Source organism: Oncorhynchus masou, unplaced genomic scaffold (genome assembly GCF_036934945.1).
Source record: "Oncorhynchus masou masou isolate Uvic2021 unplaced genomic scaffold, UVic_Omas_1.1 unplaced_scaffold_2008, whole genome shotgun sequence".
NCBI classification, from domain to species: Eukaryota; Metazoa; Chordata; class Actinopteri; order Salmoniformes; family Salmonidae; genus Oncorhynchus; species Oncorhynchus masou.
The window spans coordinates 55,001-77,289 of NW_027008498.1; the positions used below are offsets into that span (position 1 = coordinate 55,001).

Below are 22,289 nucleotides of genomic sequence, written 5' to 3' on the forward strand. Positions count from 1 at the left end.
ATACCCCTAATGACAGTATAGAGTCACTACCAAACCTTATACCCCTAATGACAGTATAGAGTCACTACCAAACCTTATACCCCTAATGACAGTATAGAGTCACTACCAAACCTTATACCCCTAATGACAGTATAGAGTCACTACCAAAAAGCCCTAATGACAGTATAGAGTTACCAAACACCCCTAATGACAGTATAGAGTCCCTACCAAACCTTACACTACCAAACCTAATAATTACAGTATAGAGTCCCTACCAAACCATACACCCCTAATTACAGTATAGAGTCCCTACCAAACCTTATACCCCTAATTACAGTATAGAGTCACTACCAAACCTTACACCCCTAATGACAGTATAGAGTCACTACCAAACCTTACACCCCTAATTACAGTATAGAGTCCCTACCAAACCTTACACCCCTAATTACAGTATAGAGTCCACACCCTAATGACAGTATACCAAACCTTACACCCCTTAGTCCCTACCAAACCTTAACCCCTTACAGTATAGAGTCACTACCAAACCTTATACCCCTAATGACAGTATAGAGTCACTACCAAAGTCCTAATGACAGTATAGAGTCCCCAAACCTTACACCCCTAATTACAGTATAGAGTCCTACCAAACCTTACAGCCCTAATTACAGTATAGAGTCCCTACCAAACCTTATTCCCTAATTACAGTATAGAGTCACTACCAAACCTTATACCCCTAATTACAGTATAGAGTCACTACCAAACCATATACCTCTAATTACAGTATAGAGTCCCTTCCAAACCTTATACCAAACCGTATACCCCTAATTACAGTATAGAGTCCCTTACCCCTAATGACAGTATAGTCAGTCCCTACCAAACCGTATAGCCCTAATGACAGTATAGAGTCCCTACCAAACCTTATACCCCTAATTACAGTATAGAGTCCTACCAAACCAAACTAATGACAGTATAGAGTCACTACCAAACCGTATAGCCCTAATGACAGTATAGAGTCCCTACCAAACCTTACACCCCTAATTACAGTATAGAGTCCCTACCAAACCTTATTCCCCTAATTACAGTATAGAGTCACTACCAAACCTTATACCCCTAATGACAGTATAGAGTCCCTACCAAACCTTACACCCCTAATTACAGTATAGAGTCACTACCAAACCTTATACCGCTAATTACAGTATAGAGTCCCTACCAAACCTTATACCCCTAATTACAGTATAGAGTCCCTACCAAAAACACCCTTATACCAAACCTAATTACAGTATAGTCACTACCAAAAGTAGAGTCACTACCCCTTCCAAACCTTATTCCCCTAATTACAGTATAGAGTCCCTACCAAACCTTATAGCCCTAATGACAGTATAGAGTCACTACCAAACCTTATACCCCTAATTACAGTATAGAGTCACTACCAAACCATATAGCCCTAATTACAGTATAGAGTCACTACCAAACCGTACAGCCCTAATGACCTGCCCAAATTCTCCTGTCCTGACTCACCTCCATAGTATGGGAGCCATTTGTATCGTTTTCCCTGGAAGGCAGATCCATCAAACTGAGAACACTGCTCCTCTCTGAAGTCTCTGGATCCCCCTGGGCAGTCCTGGGTGACACACCACGAGAGGGATGGGGTTAGAGGTTAGAGGTCAGGGGTCAGGGCATTGGCAGTAAAGACAGTGCACTATTGCATAACACCTTCCAATGTCTCGGTATGAACTCAACACATAGAACAGACAGTATAGTTGATTCCTTTAATAAAAACATGAGCTGTTGCAGAGAAAAGTATTTCATGTGGAGGTAATGACTAATGGAGAATAAACTATTCGCTCTATAACAACTGATCTGACAACTGTGAGAGAGTTACACCAACAGTAAGTCTATGTAAATACAGACATAAATGTATTATATCTATCAGAGAGGATGACGTACAGACAGAGAGGATGACGTACAGACAGAGAGGAACTCTAGAGGAAACTATCTATCAGAGGATGACGTACAGAGAGGATGACGTACAGACAGAGAGGGATGACGTACAGACATGGGAGAGGAACTCTGAAGGAGACTATCTATCAGAGAGTATGACGTACAGACAGAGAGGATGACGTACAGACAGAGAGGAACTCTAGAGGTGACTATCTATCAGAGAGGATGACGTACAGACAGAGAGGATGACGTACAGACAGAGAGGAACTCTGAAGGAGACTATCTATCAGAGAGGATGACGTACAGACAGAGAGGATGACGTACAGACAGAGAGGATGACGTACAGATGGGAGGAACAGAGGTATCGATCTATCAAAGAGGATGACGTACAAACAGAGAGGATGACGTAGAGACAGAGAGGATGACGTAGAGACAGAGAGGATGACGTAGAGACAGAGAGGATGACGTACAAACAGAGAGGAACTCTAGAGGTGACTATCTATCAGAGAGGATGACGTAGAGACAGAGAGGATGACGTAGAGACAGAGAGGATGACGTAGAGACAGAGAGGATGACGTACAGACAGAGAGGATGATGTACAGACAGAGAGGAACTCTAGAGGTGACTATCTATCAGAGAGGATGACGTAGAGACAGAGAGGATGACGTAGAGACAGAGAGGATGACGTAGAGACAGAGAGGATGACGTACCAGTAGAGACAGAGAGGATGACGAACAGACAGAGAGGAACTCTAGAGGTGACTATCTATCAGAGAGGATGACGTACAGACAGAGAGGAACTCTAGAGGTGACTATCTATCAGAGAGGATGACGTACAGACAGAGAGGATGACGTAGAGACAGAGAGGATGACGTACAGACAGAGAGGAACTCTAGAGGTGACTATCTATCAGAGAGGATGACGTACAGACAGAGAGGATGACGTACAGACAGAGAGGATGACGTGCAAACAGAGAGGAACTCTAGAGGTGACTATCTATCAGAGAGGATGACATACAGACAGAGAGGAACCCTAGAGGTGACTATCTATCAGAGAGGATGACGTACAGACAGAGAGGATGACGTACAGACAGAGAGGATGACGTACAGATGGGAGGAACAGAGGTATCGATCTATCAAAGAGGATGACGTACAAACAGAGAGGATGACGTAGAGACAGAGAGGATGACGTAGAGACAGAGAGGATGACGTAGAGACAGAGAGGATGACGTACAAACAGAGAGGAACTCTAGAGGTGACTATCTATCAGAGAGGATGACGTAGAGACAGAGAGGATGACGTAGAGACAGAGAGGATGACGTAGAGACAGAGAGGATGACGTAGAGACAGAGAGGATGACGTACAGACAGAGAGGAACTCTAGAGGTGACTATCTATCAGAGAGGATGACGTACAGACAGAGAGGAACTCTAGAGGTGACTATCTATCAGAGAGGATGACGTACAGACAGAGAGGATGACGTACAGACAGAGAGGATGACGTACAGACAGAGAGGAACTCTAGAGGTGACTATCTATCAGAGAGGATGACGTACAGACAGAGAGGATGACGTACAGACAGAGAGGATGACGTACAGACAGAGAGGAACTCTAGAGGTGACTATCTATCAGAGAGGATGACATACAGACAGAGAGGAACCCTAGAGGTGACTATCTATCAGAGAGGATGACGTACAGACAGAGAGGATGACGTACAGACAGAGAGGATGACGTACAGATGGGAGGAACAGAGGTATCGATCTATCAAAGAGGATGACGTACAAACAGAGAGGAACTCTAGAGGTGACTATCTATCAGAGAGGATGACGTAGAGACAGAGAGGAACTCTGAAGGTGACTATCTATCAGAGAGGATGACATACAGACAGAGAGGATGACGTAGAGACAGAGAGGATGACGTACAGACAGAGAGGATGACGTACAGACAGAGAGGATGACGTACAGACAGAGAGGATGACGTAGAGACAGAGAGGATGACGTACAGACAGAGAGGATGACGTAGAGACAGAGAAGATGACGTACAGACAGAGAGGATGACGTACAGACAGAGAGGAACTCTAGAGGTGACTATCTATCAGAGAGGATGACGTACAGACAGAGAGGATGACGTACAGACAGAGAGGAACTCTAGAGGTGACTATCTATCAGAGAGGATGACGTACAGACAGAGAGGATGACGTACAGACAGAGAGGATGACGTACAGACAGAGAGGATGACGTACAGACAGAGAGGATGACGTACAGACAGAGAGGAACTCTAGAGGTGACTATCTATCAGAGAGGATGACGTACAGACAGAGAGGAACTCTCAAGGTGACTATCTATCAGGGAGGATGACGTACAGACAGAGAGGATTACGTACAGACAGAGAGGAACTCTAGAGGTGACTATCTATCAGAGAGGATGACGTAGAGACAGAGAGGAACTCTAGAGGTGACTATCAGAGAGGATGACGTACAGACAGAGAGGATGACGTAGAGACAGAGAGGAACTCTAGAGGTGACTATCTATCAGAGAGGATGACGTACAGACAGAGAGGATGACGTACAGACAGAGAGGATGACGTACAGACAGAGAGGATGACGTACAGACAGAGAGGATGACGTACAGACAGAGAGGAACTCTAGAGGTGACCATCTATCAGAGAGGATGACGTACAGACAGAGAGGATGACGTACAGACAGAGAGGATGACGTACAGACAGAGAGGAACTCTAGAGGTGACTATCTATCAGAGAGGATGACGTACAGACAGAGAGGATGACATACAGACAGGAGGAACATCCAGAGGTGACTATCTATCAGAGAGGATGACGTACAGACAGAGAGGATGACGTACAGACAGGAGGAACATCCAGAGGTGACTATCTATCAGAGAGGATGACGTACAGACAGAGGATGACGTACAGACTGAGGGGATGTTGTACCGACCGAGAGGAACATCTAGAGGTGACTATCATCAATCATGGTGAGAAGGGTTTAATGGGTGAACCACAGGAACGTACCTGACATCAAGACCCACATAGTAAAGCCTTAAGGATTAAGAACCTGTGATTCAGATTGAAAACACCTCTAAAGGAAGTACTTAGGCACTACACCAAGAATGTTGTTTACCTGGATGTTACATGAGCGGTAGGACTTGTCTGGCCCCACACAGTTGTTCCCTCCATCAGTCCTACCGACCAAGAAACAGAGAAAATAACCAAGTTATTCATTGATTAAACCAGTTCTGTTCTGTCTTGCCACGGCATGTTGAGCATGACAATGACCTAGGACTTGGCAAGACAGCACAAACAGATCTGGGACCAGGCTATATTCAGTGGGCTCAGAGCTCCAAGTTGTAGTTCATCCTCGGTACAGATCGGGGACTTAGCCGCCTCCTCCTCCTCTTCATCTTCCTCCTCCTCCTTTTCCTCATCCTCTTCTTCCTCCTCTTCTTCCTTCTATTCCTCCTCCTCCTCTTCCTCAACTTCCTCCTCTTCTTCCTTCTATTCCTCCTCCTCCTCTTCCTCAACTTCCTCCTCCTCTTCTACTTCCTCCTCTTCTTCCTTCTATTCCTCCTCCTCCTCAACTTCCCCCTCCTCTTCTTCCTTCTATTCCTCCTCCTCCTCTTCCTCAACTTCCCCCTCCTCTTCTTCCTTCTATTCCTCCTCCTCCTCCTCAACTTCCCCCTCCTCTTCTTCCTTCTATTCCTCCTCCTCCTCAACTTCCTCCTCGTCTTCTTCTTCCTCCTCTTCTTCCTTCTATGCCTCCTCCTCCTCTTCCTCAACTTCCTCCTCCTCTTCTTCCCCCTCCTCTTCTTCCTTCTATTCCTGCTCCTCCTCAACTTCCCCCTCCTCTTCTTCCTTCTATTCCTCCTCCTCCTCTTCCTCTTCTTCCTCCCCCTCTTCCTCCTCCTCCTCTTCCTCTTCCTCCTCCTCCTCCTTCTCCTCCTCCTCTTCCTCCTCTAGGAGCCAAGCCGAGGCGTATTTCCCCTCCAGGCCTGCTGTGCCATCCACCAAGGCAGTCTGTCTACATCATCTTATTCATTATGATGTGAAAGGCCAAACTGATCCTAAATCAGCACTCACCTACTCAGATACTTTGTAGATACAGGCATTGTGTAATAATCCCATGCTTGTTATACCTCAGGCTCAATACCAGACATGTTCCACCTTTCATGAGTTGATGAGTAAGAGACTGAACCAGGAACATGTAAGGGTCGGGGAGTGTTCTCTCTCCGGGATTTAAAGCCTGGAGCTACGGTGTTATTCAATTCATCCAGGCTCAGACTAGCCTCTTCCTCCCCCTCCTCTTCCTCCTCCTCCGTTTCACACTGTTCTGTTTGAACAACATGGCAACGGTAAAGGGAATGGTTGGCTCCCAAATAGCTCCCTTTTCCCTATATAGTGCCCTACTGTTGACCAGAGTCCTTTACAGTATAGTGCCCTACTGTTGACCAGTCCTCTACAGTATAGTGCCCTACTGTTGACCAGAGTCCTCTACAGTATAGTGCCCTACTGTTGACCAGAGTCCTCTACAGTATAGTGCCCTACTGTTGACCAGAGTCCTTTACAGTATAGTGCCCTACTGTTGACCAGAGTCCTATACAGTATAGTGCCCTACTGTTGACCAGTCCTCTACAGTATAGTGCCCTACTGTTGACCAGAGTCCTATACAGTATAGTGCCCTACTGTTGACCAGAGTCCTTTACAGTATAGTGCCCTACTGTTGACCAGAGTCCTATACAGTATAGTGCCCTACTGTTGACCAGAGTCCTATATAGTGCCCTACTGTTGACCAGAGTCCTCTACAGTATAGTGCCCTACTGTTGACCAGAGTCCTATACAGTATAGTGCCCTACTGTTGACCAGAGTCCTCTACAGTATAGTGCCCTACTGTTGACCAGAGTCCTATACAGTATAGTGCCCTACTGTTGACCAGAGTCCTCTACAGTAGAGTGCCCTACTGTTGACCAGAGTCCTACAGTATAGTGCCCTACTGTTGACCAGAGTCCTCTACAGTATAGTGCCCTACTGTTGACCAGAGTCCTTTACAGTATAGTGCCCTACTGTTGACCAGAGTCCTATACAGTATAGTGCCCTACTGTTGACCAGAGTCCTCTACAGTATAGTGCCCTCCTGTTGACCAGGTTTAAGTATAGTCATTCAACCAGAGTCCTTCTCTGCATCAGTGCCCTACTTGACAGAGTCCTATAAGTATAGTGCCCTACTGTTGACCTCAGTCCTTCTAGACCTATAGTGCCTTCGATACTGTTGAACCAGAGTCCTCCTCTCCACCCTCTCCGAGTTGGGCATCTACTGTTGACCAGAGTCCCACAGTATAGATTGTCCTACTGTTGACAGAGTCTATAGTGCTCCTACCAGGTGGCCTACTGTTGACCAGAGTCCTCTACAGCGCTCTCACCACTGGTGTCCCCCAGGGCTCTGTTATAGTGCCCTCCTATTGACCAGAGCTATACACCATAGTGCCCTACTTGGCTCTGTCATAACCTGACATGGTCCTCCTATCATTGCTATGCCTACTGTTGACACAATTAATCTTCTCAGTATTTCCCCTGTTCTGATGACCAGGTGGCAGTCGCATAGTGCCCTACATGTCCGACCAGAGTCATATCAGTGTGGATGAGTGATCCCACCTCAAGCTGAACCTCGGCTCTACAGTATGCTCTTCCTCCTGTTGAAGACTCCCGTTCCAGTGATCTTGCCATCACGGTTGACAACTCCATTGAGTCCTCCTCCCAGTGCCCTAAGACCAGATCCTGGACAACACCCTATAGTTCCCCAACATCACCAGGTGGCCCGTTCCTGTAGATTCATGCCTACAACATCCCAGAGTCCTATACAGTATGCCTCACACAGACCAGAGTCCGTGCTACAGGTCCTATAGTCCAGTTGCAGTCCTTGTATAGTGCCCTACTGTCTGGATTACAGTATAGTGCCCTACTCGCTGTTGGCTGGGCTCCCTGCCTGTGCCATTAATAGTGCCCTACAACAGAGTCATCCAGTATAGTGCCCTACTGTTGACCAGCCCGTCTGTGCCCTACTGTTGACCAGAGTCCTTCCCATAGTTACTCTCACGTCCCCAGCTCCTCCGCTCTCAGAGTCCACTGGCTTCCAGTTGACCAGAGTCCTCTCAGTATAGTCCGCTACAAGACCATGGTGCTTGCCTACGGAGCTGTGTTGACCGGCACCGCAGTACCTCCAGGCTCTGATCAGGCCCTACACCCAAGCAAGGCCCTACTGTTGTTCATCCACCTCTGTGCCCTACTGTTGACCTCCCTAACATATGAGTGCCCTACAGTTGACCAGCTCCAGCCCAGTCAAAACTGTTCGCTGCTCTGGACCCCCCAATGGTGGAACAAACTCCCTCACGTATAGTGCCAGGACAGTTGAGTCAGATCCCACCTTCCGGAGACCCTACTGTTGACCCCACCTCTTCAGGAATACCTACTGTTGATAGGATAAGTAATCCTTGTTCACCACCCCCCTTAATGATTTAGATGCACTGTTGTAAAGTGGCTGTTCCACTGGATGTCAGAAGGTGAATTAGTGCCCTACTGTTGACCAGAGTCCTCTGGATAAGTGCGTCTACTGTAAATGACTTAAATGTAAATGTAAATGTTGACCAGAGTCCTTTACAGTATAGTGCCCTACTGTTGACCAGAGTCCTTTACAGTATAGTGCCCTACTGTTGACCAGAGTCCTCTACAGTATAGTGCCCTACTGTTGACCAGTCCTTTACAGTATAGTGCCCTACTGTTGACCAGAGTCCTCTACAGTATAGTGCCCTACTGTTGACCAGAGTCCTCTACAGTATAGTGCCCTACTGTTGACCAGAGTCCTTTACAGTATAGTGCCCTACTGTTGACCAGAGTCCTCTACAGTATAGTGCCCTACTGTTGACCAGAGTCCTTTACAGTATAGTGCCCTACTGTTGACCAGAGTCCTCTACAGTATAGTGCCCTACTGTTGACCAGAGTCCTCTACAGTATAGTGCCCTACTGTTGACCAGAGTCCTCTACAGTATAGTGCCCTACTGTTGACCAGAGTCCTTTACAGTATAGTGCCCTACTGTTGACCAGAGTCCTCTACAGTATAGTGCCCTACTGTTGACCAGAGTCCTCTACAGTATAGTGCCCTACTGTTGACCAGAGTCCTCTACAGTATAGTGCCCTACTGTTGACCAGTCCTCTACAGTATAGTGCCCTACTGTTGACCAGAGTCCTCTACAGTATAGTGCCCTACTGTTGACCAGAGTCCTTTACAGTATAGTGCCCTACTGTTGACCAGAGTCCTCTACAGTATAGTGCCCTACTGTTGACCAGAGTCCTCTACAGTATAGTGCCCTACTGTTGACCAGAGTCCTCTACAGTATAGTGCCCTACTGTTGACCAGAGTCCTCTACAGTATAGTGCCCTACTGTTGACCAGAGTCCTTTACAGTATAGTGCCCTACTGTTGACCAGAGTCCTCTACAGTATAGTGCCCTACTGTTGACCAGAGTCCTCTACAGTATAGTGCCCTACTGTTGACCAGAGTCCTTTACAGTATAGTGCCCTACTGTTGACCAGAGTCCTCTACAGTATAGTGCCCTACTGTTGACCAGAGTCCTATACAGTATAGTGCCCTACTGTTGACCAGAGTCCTCTACAGTATAGTGCCCTACTGTTGACCAGTCCTATACAGTATAGTGCCCTACTGTTGACCAGAGTCCTCTACAGTATAGTGCCCTACTGTTGACCAGAGTCCTCTACAGTATAGTGCCCTACTGTTGACCAGAGTCCTCTACAGTATAGTGCCCTACTGTTGACCAGAGTCCTCTACAGTATAGTGCCCTACTGTTGACCAGAGTCCTCTACAGTATAGTGCCCTACTGTTGACCAGAGTCCTCTACAGTATAGTGCCCTACTGTTGACCAGAGTCCTCTACAGTATAGTGCCCTACTGTTGACCAGAGTCCTCTACAGTATAGTGCCCTACTGTTGACCAGAGTCCTCTACAGTATAGTGCCCTACTGTTGACCAGAGTCCTCTACAGTATAGTGCCCTACTGTTGACCAGAGTCCTCTACAGTATAGTGCCCTACTGTTGACCAGAGTCCTCTACAGTATAGTGCCCTACTGTTGACCAGAGTCCTCTACAGTATAGTGCCCTACTGTTGACCAGAGTCCTCTACAGTATAGTGCCCTACTGTTGACCAGAGTCCTTTACAGTATAGTGCCCTACTGTTGACCAGAGTCCTCTACAGTATAGTGCCCTACTGTTGACCAGAGTCCTCTACAGTATAGTGCCCTACTGTTGACCAGAGTCCTCTACAGTATAGTGCCCTACTGTTGACCAGAGTCCTCTACAGTATAGTGCCCTACTGTTGACCAGAGTCCTTTACAGTATAGTGCCCTACTGTTGACCAGAGTCCTCTACAGTATAGTGCCCTACTGTTGACCAGAGTCCTCTACAGTATAGTGCCCTACTGTTGACCAGAGTCCTCTACAGTATAGTGCCCTACTGTTGACCAGAGTCCTCTACAGTATAGTGCCCTACTGTTGACCAGAGTCCTCTACAGTATAGTGCCCTACTGTTGACCAGAGTCCTCTACAGTATAGTGCCCTACTGTTGACCAGAGTCTGTTACAGTATAGTGCCCTACTGTTGACCAGAGTCCTTTACAGTATAGTGCCCTACTGTTGACCAGAGTCCTCTACAGTATAGTGCCCTACTGTTGACCAGAGTCCTCTACAGTATAGTGCCCTACTGTTGACCAGAGTCCTCTACAGTATAGTGCCCTACTGTTGACCAGAGTCCTCTACAGTATAGTGCCCTACTGTTGACCAGAGTCCTTTACAGTATAGTGCCCTACTGTTGACCAGAGTCCTCTACAGTATAGTGCCCTACTGTTGACCAGAGTCCTCTACAGTATAGTGCCCTACTGTTGACCAGAGTCCTCTACAGTATAGTGCCCTACTGTTGACCAGAGTCCTCTACAGTATAGTGCCCTACTGTTGACCAGAGTCCTTTACAGTATAGTGCCCTACTGTTGACCAGAGTCCTCTACAGTATAGTGCCCTACTGTTGACCAGAGTCCTCTACAGTATAGTGCCCTACTGTTGACCAGAGTCCTCTACAGTATAGTGCCCTACTGTTGACCAGAGTCCTCTACAGTATAGTGCCCTACTGTTGACCAGAGTCCTCTACAGTATAGTGCCCTACTGTTGACCAGAGTCCTCTACAGTATAGTGCCCTACTGTTGACCAGAGTCCTCTACAGTATAGTGCCCTACTGTTGACCAGAGTCCTCTACAGTATAGTGCCCTACTGTTGACCAGAGTCCTATACAGTATAGTGCCCTACTGTTGACCAGAGTCCTCTACAGTATAGTGCCCTACTGTTGACCAGAGTCCTCTACAGTATAGTGCCCTACTGTTGACCAGAGTCCTCTACAGTATAGTGCCCTACTGTTGACCAGAGTCCTCTACAGTATAGTGCCCTACTGTTGACCAGAGTCCTCTACAGTATAGTGCCCTACTGTTGACCAGAGTCCTCTACAGTATAGTGCCCTACTGTTGACCAGAGTCCTCTACAGTATAGTGCCCTACTGTTGACCAGAGTCCTCCCGTTCATACTGTTGACCAGGTCCACTACAGTAAGTGAAAATAGTGTCATTAGGGACGTAGACCAAACAGTTCAAGTCAACAGAGTGATGGCCTCTAATGTTGGAGGTGTGGTCTCTGACTCATGTTCCTGAAGGTAACAGTATAGTGCCCTGGGCTGTTGCGAGTCCTCCCAGACGTTCCCCTACTGTTGACCTCTCATGCATGGTTCACCCTGGGGACCAGGCTGTCTGACTGTGTAGGTGGAGCAGTGGCAACATGAATGATAAAGGTTTTAAACTGTTTAACCATCGCCATGTATAGCGACTAGGGCGGGGATAGACATAAAGGCACAATAGAGCCTCTCTGTTTCTCTGTTTCTCTCTGTGTTTCTCTCTCTGTTTCTCCTCTGTTTCTCTCTGTGTTTCTCTCTGTGTTTCTCTCTGTGTTTCTCTACCGTTTCTCTGTTCCGTTTCTCTCTGTGTTTCTCTCTGTTGTTTCTCTCTGTGTTTCTCTCTGTTTCTCTCCATATTCTCTCTGTGTTTCTCTTGGTGTTTCTCTGACCAGAGTCTCTGTTTATCCTCTCTCTGTCTGTCTATTTCCTCTCTCTTTAGTGCCTTTCTTTCTGTCTCAGTTTCTCTATCTGCCCTCTGTTTGACCAGTATAGTGTCCTACTGTTTCTCTCTCTCTCTCTGTTTAGTCTCTCTCTCTGTCTATTTCTCTACAGTATAGTGCCCTACTCTCAGAGTCTCTTTCTTTCTTTCTTTCTTTTACAAGTGCTGAATCAAATACACTGTTGACATGCACAAACACAACACTTCAAATGAATGGATTCAGCTATTTCAGTATAGTGCACCCTCTGCTGACAGCTGTACAAAATAGTGCACACTGTTGACCAATGTCAACACAAGAATTGGGTTTCCATGTTGCCAAACAGCACAATGCCTAGCGTCGGCAGAGTGGTGTACAGTATAGGACTGATGACCAGGAGAATGCTACCTGCCTCAATGCATAGTGCCAACTGTGAAAGTTTGGTGGATGAGGAATAATGGTCTGGGGCTGTTTTTCATGGTTAGGCCCCTACTGTTCCAGTGAAGGGACATTTTTACGCTAAAGCATGTTGACAATATTCTAGATTATTCTGTGCTTTCAACTGAGTGGCAACAGTTTGGGAAGGCCCTTTCCTGTTTCAGCATCACAATGCCCCCGTGCACAAAGTGAGGTCCATGCAGAAATGTTTTGTTGAGATCGGTGTGGAAGAATTTGACTGGCCTGCACAGAGTGCCCTGATCTCAAACCATCGAACAGCATTGGGATGAATAGGCCCAGACTGTTGACCAGAGTCCTCACTAATGCTCTTGTGGCTGAATGGAAGCAAGTCCCCAGAGCAATGTTCCAACTATCTAGTGGAAAGCCTTCCCTGAAGAGTGGAGGCTGTTATAGCAGCAATGTTCCAACATCTAGTGGAAAGCCTTCCCAGAAGAGTGGAGTTGCTGTTATAGCAGCAATGTTCCCATCTGTTGAAAGCCTTCCCTGAAGAGTGGAGGCTGTTATAGCAGCAATGTTCCAACATCTAGTGGAAAGCCTTCCCAGAAGAGTGGAGGCTGTTAGAGCAGTAATGTTCCAACATCTAGTGGAAAGCCTTCCCAGAAGAGTGGAGGCTGTTGAGCAGCAATGTTCCCTACATAGTCTAGTGGAAAGCCTTCCCAGAAGAGTTGACCAGAGTCCTCTACAGTATAGTGGAGGCTGTTATAGCAGCAATGTTCCAACATCTAGTGGAAAGCCTTCCCAGAAGACTGGAGGCTGTTATAGCAGCAATGTTCCAACATCTAGTGGAAAGCCTTCCTAGAAGAGTGGAGGCTGTTAGAGCAGCAATGTTCCCACATCTAGTGGAAAGCCTTCCCAGAAGAGTGGAGGCTGTTATAGCAGCAATGTTCCAACATCTAGTGGAAAGCCTTCCCAGAAGAGTGGAGGCTGTTATAAGGAGCAATGTTCCAACATTTAGTGGAAAGCCTTCCCAGAAGAGTGGAGGCTGTTATAATGGAGGGTGTTCCTGACATCTATGGAAAGCCTTCCCAGAAGAGTGGAGGCTGTTATAGCAGCAATGTTCCAACATCTAGTGCAAAGCCTTCCCTGAAGAGTGGAGGCTGTTATAGCAGCAATGTTCCAACATGAATAGTGGAAAGTTTAACCTTCCCAGAAGAGTGGAGGCTGTTATAGCAGCAATGTTCCTGTGTTTTCTCTCTGTTTCTCTCTCTGTTTCTCTCTGTGTTTCTCTCTGTGTTTCTCTCTGTGTTTCTCTCCGTTTCTCTCTGTGTTTCTCTCATCTAGTGGAAAGCTGTGTTTCTCTCTGTTCTCTCTGTCTTCCCTGAAGAGTGGAGGCTGTTATAGCAGCAATGTTCCAACATCTAGTGGAAAGCCTTCCCAGAAGACTGGAGGCTGTTATAGCAGCAATGTTCCAACATCTAGTGGAAAGCCTTCCCAGGAGAGTGGAGGCTGTTATAGCAGCAATGTTCCAACATCTAGTGGAAAGCCTTCCCTGAAGAGTGGAGGCTGTTATAGCAGTCAATGTTCCAACATCTAGTGGAAAGCCTTCCCTGAAGAGTGGAGGCTGTTATAGCAGCAATGTTCCAACATCTAGTGGAAAGCCTTCCCAGAAGACTGGATGAATGTTATAGCAGCAATGTTCCCACATCTAGTGGAAAGCCTTCCCAGAAGACTGGAGGCTGTTAAGCAGCAATGTTCCAACATCTAGTGGAAAGCCTTCCCAGGAGTGGTGGAGGCTGTTATAGCAGCAATGTTCCAACATCTAGTGGAAAGCCTTCCCAGAATGGTGGGGCTGTTATGGCAGCAATGTTCCACGCTAAAGCATACAACAATGTTCTAGATGATTCTGTGGAAAGCCTGGTACAGTGGCATACATCTAGTGGAAAGCCTTCCCTGAAGATGGAGGCTGTTATTCAACAATGTTCCAACATCTAGTGGAAAGCCTTCCCAGAAGAGTGGAGGCTGTTATGCAGCAATGTTTTGTTGAACATCTAGTGGAAAGCCTTCCCTGAAGAGTGGATCTGTTATCGAACAGCAATGTTCCAACATCTAGTGGAAAGCCTTCCCAGAAGACTGGAGGCTGTGGAAGCAAGCAGAGCAATGTTCCAACATCTAGTGGAAAGCCTTCCCAGAAGAGTGGAGGCTGTTATAGCAGCAATGTTCCAACATCTAGTGGAAAGCCTTCCCTGAAGAGTGGAGGCTGTTATAGCAGCAATGTTCCAACATCTAGTGGAAAGCCTTCCCTGAAGAGTGGAGGCTGTTATAGCAGCAATGTTCCAACATCTAGTGGAAAGCCTTCCCAGAAGAGTGGAGGCTGTTATAGCAGCAATGTTCCCACATCTAGTGGAAAGCCTTCCCAGAAGAGTGGAGGCTGTTATAGCAGCAATGTTCCAACATCTAGTGGAAAGCCTTCCCAGAAGAGTGGAGGCTGTTATAGCAGCAATGTTCCAACATCTAGTGGAAAGCCTTCCCAGAAGAGTGGAGGCTGTTATAGCAGCAATGTTCCAACATCTAGTGGAAAGCCTTCCCAGAAGAGTGGAGGCTGTTATAGCAGCAATGTTCCAACATCTAGTGGAAAGCCTTCCCAGAAGAGTGGAGGCTGTTATAGCAGCAATGTTCCAACATCTAGTGGAAAGCCTTCCCAGAAGACTGGAGGCTGTTATAGCAGCAATGTTCCAACATCTAGTGGAAAGCCTTCCCAGAAGAGTGGAGGCTGTTAGAGCAGCAATGTTCCAACATCTAGTGGAAAGCCTTCCCAGAAGAGTGGAGGCTGTTATAGCAGCAATGTTCCAACATCTAGTGGAAAGCCTTCCCAGAAGAGTGGAGGCTGTTATAGCAGCAATGTTCCAACATCTAGTGGAAAGCCTTCCCAGAAGAGTGGAGGCTGTTATAGCAGCAATGTTCCAACATCTAGTGGAAAGCCTTCCCAGAAGAGTGGAGGCTGTTATAGCAGCAATGTTCCAACATCTAGTGGAAAGCCTTCCCAGAAGAGTGGAGGCTGTTATAGCAGCAATGTTCCAACATCTAGTGGAAAGCCTTCCCAGAAGAGTGGAGGCTGTTATAGCAGCAATGTTCCAACATCTAGTGGAAAGCCTTCCCAGAAGAGTGGAGGCTGTTATAGCAGCAATGTTCCAACATCTAGTGGAAAGCCTTCCCAGAAGAGTGGGGGCTGTTATAGCAGCAATGTTCCAACATCTAGTGGAAAGCCTTCCCAGAAGAGTGGGAGCTGTTATAACAGCAACGTTCCAACATCTAGAGGAAAGTCTTCCCAGAAGAGTGGAGGCTGTTATAGCAGCAATGTTCCAACATCTAGTGGAAAGCCTTCCCTGAAGTGTGGAGGCTGTTATAGGAGCAATGTTCCCACATCTAGTGGAAAGCCTTCCCAGAAGAGTGGAGGCTGTTATAGCAGCAATGTTCCCAGCATCTAGTGGAAAGCCTTCCCAGAAGAGCGGAGACTGTTATAGCAGCAATGTTCCAACATTTAGTGGAAAGCCTTCCCAGAAGAGTGGAGGCTGTTATAGCAGCAATGTTCCCACATCTAGTGGAAAGCCTTCCCAGTAGAGTGGAGGATGTTATAGCAGCAATGTTCCATCATTTAGTGGAAAGCCTTCCCTGAAGAGTGGAGGCTGTTATAGCAGCAATGTTCCAACATCTAGTGGAAAGCCTTCCCAGAAGACTGGAGGCTGTTATAGCAGCAATGTTCCAACATCTAGTGGAAAGCCTTCCGAGAAGAGTGGAGGCTGTTATAGCAGCAATGTTCCCCAAATCTAGTGTTAAGCCTTCCCAGAAGAGTGGGGGCTGTTATAGCAGCAATGTTACAACATCTAGTGGAAAGCCTTCCCAGAAGAGTGGAGGCTGTTATAGGAGCAATGTTCCCACATCTAGTGGAAAGCCTTCCCAGAAGAGTGGAGGCTGTTATAGCAGCAATGTTACAGCATCTAGTGGAAAGCCTTCCCAGAAGAGTGGAGACTGTTATAGCAGCAATGTTCCAACATCTAGTGGAAAGCCTTCCCAGAAGAGTGGAGGCTGTTATAGCAGCAATGTTCCAACATCTAGTGGAAAGCCTTCCCAGAAGAGTGGAGGCTGTTATAGCAGCAATCTTCCCACCTCTAGTGGAAAGCCTTCCCAGAAGAGTGGAGGCTGTTATAGCAGCAATGTTCCAACATCTAGTGTTAAGCCTTCCCAGAAGAGTGGGGAGTGTTATAGCAGCAATGTTACAACATCTAGTGGAAAGCATTCCCTGAAGAGTGGAGGCTGTTATAGCAGCAATGTTCCCACATCTAGTGGAAAGCCTTCCCAGAAGAGTGGAGGCTGTTATAGCAGCAACGTTCCAACATCTAGTGGAAAGCCTTCCCAGAAGTGTGGAGGCTGTTATAGCAGCAATGTTCCCACATCTAGTGGAAAGCCTTCCCAGAAGAGTGGAGGCTGTTATAGCAGCAATGTTCCCACTTCTAGTGGAAAGCCTTCCCAGAAGAGTGGAGGCTGTTATAGCAGCAATGTTCCCACATCTAGTGGAAAGCCTTCCCAGAAGAGTGGAGGCTGTTATAGCAGCAATGTTCCAACATCTAGTAGAAAGCCTTCCCAGAAGAGTGGAGGCTGTTATAGCAGCAATGTTCCTACATCTAGGGGAAAGCCTTCCCAGAAGAGTGGAGGCTGTTATAGCAGCAATGTTCTAACATCTAGTAGAAAGCCTTCCCAGAAGAGTGGAGGAGGCTGTTATAGCAGCAAGGGGGGGGGAACCAACTCCATATTAATGCCCATGAATTTGTTGAATGAATGTTGGACGAGCAGGTGTCCACATACTTTTGGTCATGTAGTGTGTGTGTTGTGATATTTCTATGTCTTGGTCGACAGACAATCATTTTGCTGTTCCAAAATAAATAATTCAAAATGCAAGAACCTACATGTGAAATGAACCACGGCATCAGTGAGCTGTGCTTCAGCACGTTTAGGAAGCTGTCTCTGTTTGTCTCAGCCCAGAACCCGCAGGCCCAGCCCTCAGCCCAGAACCCGCAGGCCCAGCCCTCAGTCCAGAACCCGCAGGCCCAGCCCTCAGACCAGAACCCGCAGGCCCAGCCCTCAGACCAGAACCCGCAGGCCCAGCCCTCAGCCCAGAACCCGCAGGCCCAGCCCTCAGTCCAGAACCCGCAGGCCCAGCCCCCTCAGCCCTCCCAGAACCCGCAGGCCCAGCCCTCAGTCCAGAACCCGCAGGCCCAGCCCTCAGACCAGAACCCGCAGGCCCAGCCCTCAGCCCAGAACCCGCAGGCCAAGCCCTCAGACCAGAACCCGCAGGCCCAGCCCTCAGCCCAGAACCCGCAGGCCCAGCCCTCAGCCCAGAACCCGCAGGTCCAGCCCTCAGCCCAGAACCCGCAGGCCCAGCCCTCAGCCCAGAACCCGCAGGCCAAGCCCTCAGACCAGAACCCGCAGGCCCAGCCCTCAGCCCAGAACCCGCAGGCCCAGCCCTCAGCCCAGAACCCGCAGGCCCAGCCCTCAGCCCAGAACCCGCAGGCCCAGCACTCAGCCCAGAACCCGCAGGCCCAGCCCTCAGCCCAGAACCCGCAGGGCCCTGTAAAAGCCCTCAGCTTTGAGGTTGTTCCTTTAACACAACACTCGTTCTTGACCCATCCCTGCCATCACTCAGGTTACATCCCAAATGCCATCCTATTCCTAGTAGTGCACTACTTTTGACTAGGCCCATAGATACAGTGTCAGTAATACCAGAATGGGGTTCCATTTGGGACTCAGACCAATCTGATAGGTTCCATTTGGGACTCACACTCTCTGAATAGGGTTCCATTTGGGAACTCAATCTGAATGGGGTTCCATTTGGGACTCAGACTCAATCTGTATAGGGTTCCATTTGGGACTCACACTCAATCTGAATAGGGTTCCATTTGGGACTCAGACTCAATCTGAATGGGGTTCCATTTGGGACTCAGCCCAGAACCTGATTAGGGTTCCATTTGGCCCTCAGACTCAATCTGAATAGGGTTCCATTTGGGACTCAACCTCAATCTGAATGGGGTTCCAAGACTCAGACCCATCTGAATAGGGTTCCATTTGGGCTCAAGTTCTCAATTTGGCTCAGCCAATCAGAACCAGCTCAAGGCCATTTGGGACTCAGTCCAATCAGAATGGGGTTCCATTTGGGACTCAGTCTCAATCTGAATGGGGTTCCATTTGGGAAGTCTCAATCTGAATGGGGTTCCATTTGGGACTCAGACTCAATCTGAATGGGGTTCCATTTGGGACTCAGACTCAATCTGAATGGGGTTCCATTTTCAGCTCAATCTGAATAGGGTTCCATTTGGGACTCACACTCAATCTGAATGGGGTTCATTTGGGACCCATCAATCTGAATGGGGTTCCATTTGGGACTCAGTCTCAATCTGAATGGGGTTCCATTTGGGACTCAGACTCAATCTGAATGGGGTTCCATTTCAACTCAATCTGAATAGGGTTCCATTTGGGACTCAGTCAAAAAGGGTTAATCAGTAATCTGAATAGGGTTCCATTTGGGACTCAGTCTCAATCTGAATGGGGTTCCATTTGGGACTCAGTCTCAATCTGAATAGGGTTCCATTTGGGACTCAGACTCAATCTGAATGGGGTTCCATTTGGGACTCAGACTCAATCTGAATAGGGTTCCATTTGGGACTCAGACTCAATCTGAATGGGGTTCCATTTGGGACTCAGCCTCAATCTGAATGGGGTTCCATTTGGGACTCAGCCTCAATCTGAATAGGGTTCCATTTGGGACTCGGACTCAATCTGAATGGGGTTCCATTTGGGACTCAGACTCAATCTGAATGGGGTTCCATTTGGGACTCACACTCAATCTGAATAGGGTTCCATTTGGGACTCAGACTCAATCTGAATGGGGTTCCATTTGGGACTCAGACTCAATCTGAATGGGGTTCCATTTGGGACTCACACTCAATCTGAATGGGGTTCCATTTGGGACTCAGACTCAATCTGAATGGGGTTCCATTTGGGACTCAGACTCAATCTGAATAGGGTTCCATTTGGGACTCAGACTCAATCTGAATAGGGTTCCATTTGGGACTCAGTCTCAATCTGAATGGGGTTCCATTTGGGACTCAGTCTCAATCTGAATGGGGTTCCATTTGGGACTCAGTCTCAATCTGAATGGGGTTCCATTTGGGACTCAGTCTCAATCTGAATGGGGTTCCATTTGGGACTCAGACTCAATCTGAATGGGGTTCCATTTGGGACTCAGTCTCAATCTGAATAGGGTTCCATTTGGGACTCAGTCTCAATCTGAATAGGGTTCCATTTGGGACTCAGACTCAATCTGAATAGGGTTCCATTTGGGACTCAGACTCAATCTGAATGGGGTTCCATTTGGGACTCAGTCTCAATCTGAATGGGGTTCCATTTGGGACTCAGACTCAATCTGAATGGGGTTCCATTTGGGACTCAGTCTCAATCTGAATAGGGTTCCATTTGGGACTCACAGTCAATCTGAATAGGGTTCCATTTGGGACTCAGACTCAATCTGAATGGGGTTCCATTTGGGACTCAGTCTCAATCTGAATGGGGTTCCATTTGGGACTCAGTCTCAATCTGAATGGGGTTCCATTTGGGACTCAGACTCAATCTGAATGGGGTTCCATTTGGGACTCAGACTCAATCTGAATGGGGTTCCATTTGGGACTCAGACTCAATCTGAATGGGGTTCCATTTGGGACTCAGACTCAATCTGAATGGGGTTCCATTTGGGACTCAGACTCAATCTGAATGGGGTTCCATTTGGGACTCAGTCTCAATCTGAATGGGGTTCCATTTGGGACTCAGACTCAATCTGAATGGGGTTCCATTTGGGACTCAGTCTCAATCTGAATGGGGTTCCATTTGGGACTCAGACTCAATCTGAATGGGGTTCCATTTCGGACTCAGACTCAATCAGGCAGAGAGCTGCGAACAAACGACGGCTTGCAATCCCATCATGAACAGTTAGTTTATCTCTGTCTTTTGGGCAGCACAGATCACAGCTGAAAGAGGGATAAAGGATAAAGTCCCTCATTTACAACCAAGCACCTCGGGAAGGGTTTGTGTTGTTGTGACCTCAATGACCCCAATGACCCCTTGAGGATGCAGCTCCTCATCCAAGAGGAGGGATAGAGAGAGGAGGGATAGAGAGAGGATGGATAGAGAGGAGGGATAGAGAGAGGATGGATAGAGAGGAGGGATAGAGAGAAGAGAGGGATAGAGAGGAGGGATAGAGAGGAGGGATAGAGAGGAGGGATAGAGAGAGGAGATAGAGAGAGGAGGGATAGAGAGAGGAGGGAGAGAGAGGGGATAGAGAGAGGAGGGATAGAGAGGAGGGATAGAGAGGAGGGATAGAGAGAGGAGGGATAGAGAGAGGAGGGATAGAGAGAGAAGGGATAGAGAGAGGAGGGATAGAGAGAGGAGGGATAGAGATATTTTTGGGGGGGAAGCACATACTGTACTTCAGTTTCCCCTGTCTTCATATGGTACACTGAGATCACATTACAACGAGGTACAAGAAGGAACATGCAGGCTGGATTCCAGCTCTATGATTTATGGATACAACTCTGAGATAGATACCATGTACCAAGCTGGCAGGACAGGCTGGATATGACCTCTGTCTCTATCCCTCCTCTCTATCCTTCCTCTCTATCCTTCCTCTCTATCACTCCTCTCTCTATCCCTCCTCTCTATCCTTCCTCTCTATCACTCCTCTCTCTATCCCTCCTCTCTCTATCCCTCCTCTCTCTATCCCTCCTCTCTCTATCCCTCCTCTCTCTATCCTTCCTCTCTATCCCCCTCCTCCTCTCTATCCTTCCTCTCCTATCCCTATCCTCTCTATCCCTCCTCTCTTTCCTCCTCTATCCTTCCTCTCTCTATCCCTCCTCTCTCTATCCCTCCTCTCTCTATCCCTCCTCTCTATCCTTCCTCTCTCTATCCCTCCTCTCTATCCCTCCTCTCTATCACTCCTCTCTCTATCCTTCCTCCCTCTATCCCTCCTCTCTCTATCCCTCCTCTCTATCCCTCCTCTCTATCCCTCCTATCTCTCTAACCAGCTTACTCACATAATCATATGGGTTATAGACCATCATAGTCATCGTCAATACTTCATCACAACAAGCCACAACCACATGAGAACACAAGACAACACCCAACTTAAAAGATAGAGATCCTATTCAAAGTTAAAGTGCCACTCCCTACAATCTTGCCTGGACACAGTACAATCATAACCACATCCATAACACCTGGGTGTTCTATATAACCTGATATCATCATAACCACATCCATAACTCCTGGGTGTTCTACATAACCTGATATCATCATAACCACATCCATAACACCTGGGTGTTGTATATAACCTGATATCATCATAACCACATCCATAACTCCTGGGTGTTGTATATAACCTGATATCATCATAACCACATCCATAACTCCTGGGTATTGTATATAACCTGATATCATCATAACCATATCCATAACTCCTGGGTATTGTATATAACCTGATATCATCATAACCACATCCATAACTCCTGGGTATTGTATATAACCTGATATCATCATAACCACATCCATAACTCCTGGGTGTTGTATATAACCTGATATCATCATAACCACATCCATAACTCCTGGGTGTTGTATATAACCTGATATCATCATAACCACATCAATAACTCCTGTGTGTTGTATATAACCTGATATCATCATAAC

General features: G+C 47.4%; 1 pseudogene; it reads right to left on the minus strand.

The window, feature by feature from the left end:
• The window catches only part of LOC135532753 (papilin-like), an 89,972-nt pseudogene that overhangs the window by 54,591 nt on the left and 13,092 nt on the right, over positions 1–22,289 (minus strand).